General features: G+C 34.6%; 1 non-coding gene across 1 annotated transcript; it reads left to right on the top strand.

Moving 5' to 3' along the window:
- The first annotated feature begins 1,816 nt into the window (after window positions 1-1,816).
- On the top strand, window positions 1,817-1,890 carry TRNAN-AUU (transfer RNA asparagine (anticodon AUU)). Its single transcript has one exon. It is a non-coding gene; the product is annotated as a tRNA-Asn (tRNA).
- Window positions 1,891-7,040: the final 5,150 nt, after the last annotated feature.

The following is a 7,040-nucleotide window of genomic DNA, read 5'->3' as shown; positions in this document are numbered from 1 at the left end:
AAGTCTGTTAAATGTGAAAACAAGGTGATATCTAATTAGCACACAGGTAAGGAATTAAGAAAATCTTTATTTAAGGGTGAAGATGTTTCTCACAAAATCGTTGCCCCAATGCATCATTGAAATTCAAGCTGGAAAGATGATTTTAATATATCACTTGTACATTTTGTTTTGCTCTTCTGGTGACAATGTAGTTTGTTTTTGTCAATTACCATTTTAATAATAGGGTAAAGAAAATGAAGTGGATTTTTGAAAGAAAACAATACTGTCAATATACTATTAAAACAAATTAAAATGGTAAAAGTTATTGTACTTTAAGTAAAAATAAAAGAGCCAAAATATCAATCCCAGTTTTGGATTACTTTAATTAACAAACAAAAAAATGCATATAGCAGAGGATAGTTTCAATCTGCCTACCTCTGGGTTATGGGCCCAGCATGCTTCCATTGCTGTACTCTGCTGCACATGTAAGTGCAAGAGATCCTGAAGCACTCACTCATCATGGGAAAGTACCAATGTGCTTCTTCGTTGGTTGATAGAAGAAACATCTTACAAAAACTCTCCAGATTATTGACTTTTTTAAGTTTTTCTAGGAAACGTTTTAGATGAATGCTTATTAGCATTTGTCAGTATGTACTTTTTGCAAAGTGTCTCTGTGGCGCAATCAGTTAGTGTGTACGGCTATTAACCAAAAGGTTGGTGGTTCAATCCCACCCAGGGACGTAATTGACCTTGTTATCAGATTTTGGTGATCTTTAAGTAGACAAGTCAAATTTCATACCCCCTGTTATGGTGTAGGGTACCTGGCCTTCTCTGATGTAATCAGAGTTAGATTTGATTCAGTGATTTTATAAAAACATCTAGGAAGCACAATTTAGCAGTGGGTTGCAGAGAAAAAGAAATATGCTGGCAAAAAAACCAAATTGCGTGATTAAACAGCTCTTCATTTTCTGGCTTTATTTTAATGCTAACAAATTTGTTCTCTGAAAAGTGTCCACAAAGCCAAGTCTCTGATTAACACCTTTGTAGGGATGGTTTTTCACCTATTACTAAATTAAACTTGCTTCATTGGAAAGGCAGCAAGATGTATCCTCATTTCAATGTCTACTGAAATAATACAGGTTGACACCAGGAAACATTAACGCCACTGCATCCTTGCTGCTTTCTCATGTGGAAGTCTGTTTAATGTGAAAACAAGGTGATATCTAATTAGCACACAGGTAAGGAATTAAGAAAATCTTTATTTAAGGGTGAAGATGTTTCTCACAAAATTGATGACCCAATGCAACATTGAAATTCAAGCTGGAAAGATGATTTTAATATATCACTTGTACATTTTGTTTTGCTCTTCTGGTGACAATGTAGTTTGTTTTTGTCAATTACCATTTTAATAATAGGGTAAAGAAAATGAAGTTGATTTTTGAAAGAAAACAATACTGTCAATATACTATTAAAACAAATTAAAATGGTAAAAGTTATTGTACTTTAAGTAAAAATAAAAGAGCCAAAATATCAATCCCAGTTTTGGATTACTTTAATTAACAAACAAAAAAATGCATATAGCAGAGGATAGTTTCAATCTGCCTACCTCTGGGTTATGGGCCCAGCATGCTTCCATTGCTGTACTCTGCTGCACATGTAAGTGCAAGAGATCCTGAAGCACTCACTCATCATGGGAAAGTACCAATGTGTTTCTTCGTTGGTTGATGGAAGAAACATCTTACAAAAACTCTCCAGATTATTGACTTTTTAAAGTTTTTCTAGGAAACGTTTTAGATGAATGCTTATTAGCCTTTGTCAGTATGAACTTTTGCAAAGTGTCTCTGTGGCGCAATCGGTTAGTGTGTTTGGCTATTAACCAAAAGGTTGGTGGTTCAATCCCACCCAGGGACGTAATTTACCTTGTGATCAGATTTTGGTGATATTTAAGTAGACAAGTCAAAATTTCAAACCTCCTCTTATGGTGTAGGGTACATGGCCTTCTCTGATGTAATCAGAGTTAGATTTGATTCAGTGATTTTATAAAAAACAGCTAGGAAGCACAATTTAGCAGTGGGTTGCAGAGAAAAAAAATATGCTGGCAGAAAAATCCAATCGAGTGATTAAACAGCTCTTCATTTTCTGGCTTTATTTTTATGCTAACAAATTTGTTCTCTGAAAAGTGTCCACAAAGCCAAGTCTCTGATTAACACCTTTGTAAGGATGGTTTTTCACCTATTACTAAATTAAACTTGCTTCATTGGAAAGGCAGCAAGATGCATCCTCATTTCAATGTCTACTGAAATAATACAGGTTGACACCAGGAAACATTAACGCCACTGCATCCTTGCTGCTTTCTCATGTGGAAGTCTGTTTAATGTGAAAACAAGGTGATATCTAATTAGCACACAGGTAAGGAATTAAGAAAATCTTTATTTAAGGGTGAAGATGTTTCTCACAAAATCGTTGCCCCAATGCATCATTGAAATTCAAGCTGGAAAGATGATTTTAATATATCACTTGTACATTTTGTATTGCTCTTCTGGTGACAATGTAGTTTGTTTTTGTCAATTACCATTTTAATAATAGGGTAAAGAAAATTAAGTGGATTTTTGAAAGAAAACAATACTGTCAATATACTATTAAAACAAATTAAAATGGTAAAAGTTATTGTACTTTAAGTAAAAATAAAAGAGCCAAAATATCAATCCCAGTTTTGGATTACTTTAATTAACAAACAAAAAAATGCATATAGCAGAGGATAGTTTTAATCTGCCTACCTCTGGGTTATGGGCCCAGCATGCTTCCATTGCTGTACTCTGCTGCACATGTAAGTGCAAGAGATCCTGAAGCACTCACTCATCATGGGAAAGTACCAATGTGTTCCTTCGTTGGTTGATAGAAGAAACATCTTACAAAAACTCTCCAGATTATTGACTTTTTTAAGTTTTTCTAGGAAACGTTTTAGATGAATGCTTATTAGCATTTGTCAGTATGTACTTTTTGCAAAGTGTCTCTGTGGCGCAATCAGTTAGTATGTACGGCTATTAACCAAAAGGTTGGTGGTTCAATCCCACCCAGGGACCTAATTGACCTTGTTATCAGATTTTGGTGATCTTTAAGTAGACAAGTCAAAATTTCAAACCCCCTGTTATGGTGTAGGGTACCTGGCCTTCTCTGATGTAATCAGAGTTAGATTTGATTCAGTGATTTTATAAAAACAGCTAGGAAGCACAATTTAGCAGTGGGTTGCAGAGAAAAAAAATATGCTGGCAGAAAAATCCAATTGAGTGATTAAACAGCTCTTTATTTTCTGGCTTTATTTTTATGCTAACAAATTTGTTCTCTGAAAAGTGTCCACAAAGCCAAGTCTCTGATTAACACCTTTGTAAGGATGGTTTTTCACCTATTACTAAATTAAACTTGCTTCATTGGAAAGGCAGCAAGATGCATCCTCATTTCAATGTCTACTGAAATAATACAAGTTGACACCAGGAAACATTAACGCCACTGCATCCTTGCTGCTTTCTCATGTGGAAGTCTGTTTAATGTGAAAACAAGGTGATATATAATTAGCACACAGGTAAGGAATTAAGAAAATCTTTATTTAAGGGTGAAGATGTTTCTCACAAAATTGTTGACCCAATGCATCATTGAAATTCAAGCTGGAAAGATGATTTTAATATATCACTTGTACATTTTGTATTGCTCTTCTGGTGACAATGTAGTTTGTTTTTGTCAATTACCATTTTAATAATAGGGTAAAGAAAATGAAGTGGATTTTTGAAAGAAAACAATACTGTCAATATACTATTAAAACAAATTAAAATGGTAAAAGTTATTGTACTTTAAGTAAAAATAAAAGAGACAAAATATCAATCCCAGTTTTGGATTACTTTAATTAACAAAAAAAAAAATGCATATAGCAGAGGATAGTTTCAATCTGCCTACCTCTGGGTTATGGGCCCAGCATGCTTCCATTGCAGTACTCTGCTGCACATGTAAGTTCAAGAGATCCTGAAGCACTCACTCATCATGGGAAAGTACCAATGTGTTTCTTCGTTGGTTGATGGAAGAAACATCTTACAAAAACTCTCCAGATTATTGACTTTTTAAAGTTTTTCTAGGAAACGTTTTAGATGAATGCTTATTAGCCTTTGTCAGTATGGACTTTTGCAAAGTGTCTCTGTGGCGCAATCAGTTAGTATTTACGGCTATTAAACAAAAGGTTGGTGGTTCAATCCCACCGAGGGACCTAATTGACCTTGTTATCAGATTTTGGTGATCTTTAAGTAGACAAGTCAAAATTTCAAACCCCCTGTTATGGTGTAGGGTACCTGGCCTTCTCTGATGTAATCAGAGTTAGATTTGATTCAGTGATTTTATAAAAACAGCTAGGAAGCACAATTTAGCAGTGGGTTGCAGAAAAAAAAATATGCTGCCAGAAAAATCCAATAGAGTGATTAAACAGCTCTTTATTTTCTGGCTTTATTTTTATGCTAACAAATTTGTTCTCTGAAAAGTGTCCACAAAGCCAAGTCTCTGATTAACACCTTTGTAGGGATGGTTTTTCACCTATTACTAAATTAAACTTGCTTCATTGGAAAGGCAGCAAGATGTATCCTCATTTCAATGTCTACTGAAATAATACAGGTTGACACCAGGAAACATTAACGCCACTGCATCCTTGCTGCTTTCTCATATGGAAGTCTGTTTAATGTGAAAACAAGGTGATATCTAATTAGCACACAGGTAAGGAATTAAGAAAATCTTTATTTAAGGGTGAAGATGATTCTCACAAAATTGTTGACCCAATGCATCATTGAAATTCAAGCTGGAAAGATGATTTTAATATATCACTTGTACATTTTGTATTGCTCTTCTGGTGACAATGTAGTTTGTTTTTGTCAATTACCATTTTAATAATAGGGTAAAGAAAATGAAGTGGATTTTTGAAAGAAAACAATACTGTCAATATACTATTAAAACAAATTAAAATGGTAAAAGTTATTGTACTTTAAGTAAAAATAAAAGAGACAAAATATCAATCCCAGTTTTGGATTACTTTAATTAACAAAAAAAATGCATATAGCAGAGGATAGTTTCAATCTGCCTACCTCTGGGTTATGGGCCCAGCATGCTTCCATTGCAGTATTCTGCTGCACATGTAAGTGCAAGAGATCCTGAAGCACTCACTCATCATGGGAAAGTACCAATGTGTTTCTTCGTTGGTTGATGGAAGAAACATCTTACAAAAACTCTCCAGATTATTGACTTTTTAAAGTTTTTCTAGGAAACGTTTTAGATGAATGCTTATTAGCCTTTGTCAGTATGGACTTTTGCAAAGTGTCTCTGTGGCGCAATCGGTTAGTGTGTTTGGCTATTAACCAAAAGGTTGGTGGTTCAATCCCACCAAGGGACGTAATTAACCTTGTGATCAGATTTTGGTGATATTTAAGTAGACAAGTCAAAATTTCAAACCTCCTCTTATGGTGTAGGGTACCTGGCCTTCTCTGATGTAATCAGAGTTAGATTTGATTCAGTGATTTTATAAAAAACAGCTAGGAAGCACAATTTAGCAGTGGGTTGCAGAGAAAAAAAATATGCTGGCAAAAAAATCCAATCGAGTGATTAAACAGCTCTTCATTTTCTGGCTTTATTTTTATGCTAACAAATTTGTTCTCTGAAAAGTGTCCACAAAGCCAAGTCTCTGATTAACACCTTTGTAAGGATGGTTTTTCACCTATTACTAAATTAAACTTGCTTCATTGGAAAGGCAGCAAGATGCGTCCTCATTTCAATGTCTACTGAAATAATACAAGTTGACACCAGGAAACATTAACGCCACTGCATCCTTGCTGCTTTCTCATGTGGAAGTCTGTTTAATGTGAAAACAAGGTGATATCTAATTAGCACACAGGTAAGGAATTAAGAAAATCTTTATTTAAGGGTGAAGATGTTTCTCACAAAATTGTTGACCCAATGCAACATTGAAATTCAAGCTGGAAAGATGATTTTAATATATCACTTGTACATTTTGTATTGCTCTTCTGGTGACAATGTAGTTTGTTTTTGTCAATTACCATTTTAATAATAGGGTAAAGAAAATGAAGTGGATTTTTGAAAGAAAACAATACTGTCAATATACTATTAAAACAAATTAAAATGGTAAAAGTTATTGTACTTTAAGTAAAAATAAAAGAGACAAAATATCAATCCCAGTTTTGGATTACTTTAATTAACAAAAAAAATGCATATAGCAGAGGATAGTTTCAATCTGCCTACCTCTGGGTTATGGGCCCAGCATGCTTCCATTGCAGTATTCTGCTGCACATGTAAGTGCAAGAGATCCTGAAGCACTCACTCATCATGGGAAAGTACCAATGTGTTTCTTCGTTGGTTGATGGAAGAAACATCTTACAAAAACTCTCCAGATTATTGACTTTTTAAAGTTTTTCTAGGAAACGTTTTAGATGAATGCTTATTAGCCTTTGTCAGTATGGACTTTTGCAAAGTGTCTCTGTGGCGCAATCGGTTAGTGTGTTTGGCTATTAACCAAAAGGTTGGTGGTTCAATCCCACCAAGGGACGTAATTAACCTTGTGATCAGATTTTGGTGATATTTAAGTAGACAAGTCAAAATTTCAAACCTCCTCTTATGGTGTAGGGTACCTGGCCTTCTCTGATGTAATCAGAGTTAGATTTGATTCAGTGATTTTATAAAAAACAGCTAGGAAGCACAATTTAGCAGTGGGTTGCAGAGAAAAAAAATATGCTGGCAAAAAAATCCAATCGAGTGATTAAACAGCTCTTCATTTTCTGGCTTTATTTTTATGCTAACAAATTTGTTCTCTGAAAAGTGTCCACAAAGCCAAGTCTCTGATTAACACCTTTGTAAGGATGGTTTTTCACCTATTACTAAATTAAACTTGCTTCATTGGAAAGGCAGCAAGATGCGTCCTCATTTCAATGTCTACTGAAATAATACAAGTTGACACCAGGAAACATTAACGCCACTGCATCCTTGCTGCTTTCTCATGTGGAAGTCTGTTTAATGTGAAAACA

Source organism: Pseudophryne corroboree, unplaced genomic scaffold, assembly GCF_028390025.1.
Source record: "Pseudophryne corroboree isolate aPseCor3 unplaced genomic scaffold, aPseCor3.hap2 scaffold_621, whole genome shotgun sequence".
In the NCBI taxonomy this organism is placed as follows: Eukaryota; Metazoa; Chordata; class Amphibia; order Anura; family Myobatrachidae; genus Pseudophryne; species Pseudophryne corroboree.
Note: the sequence above shows the minus strand (reverse complement) of the source record. Positions and strands in the feature narration are given on the sequence as shown.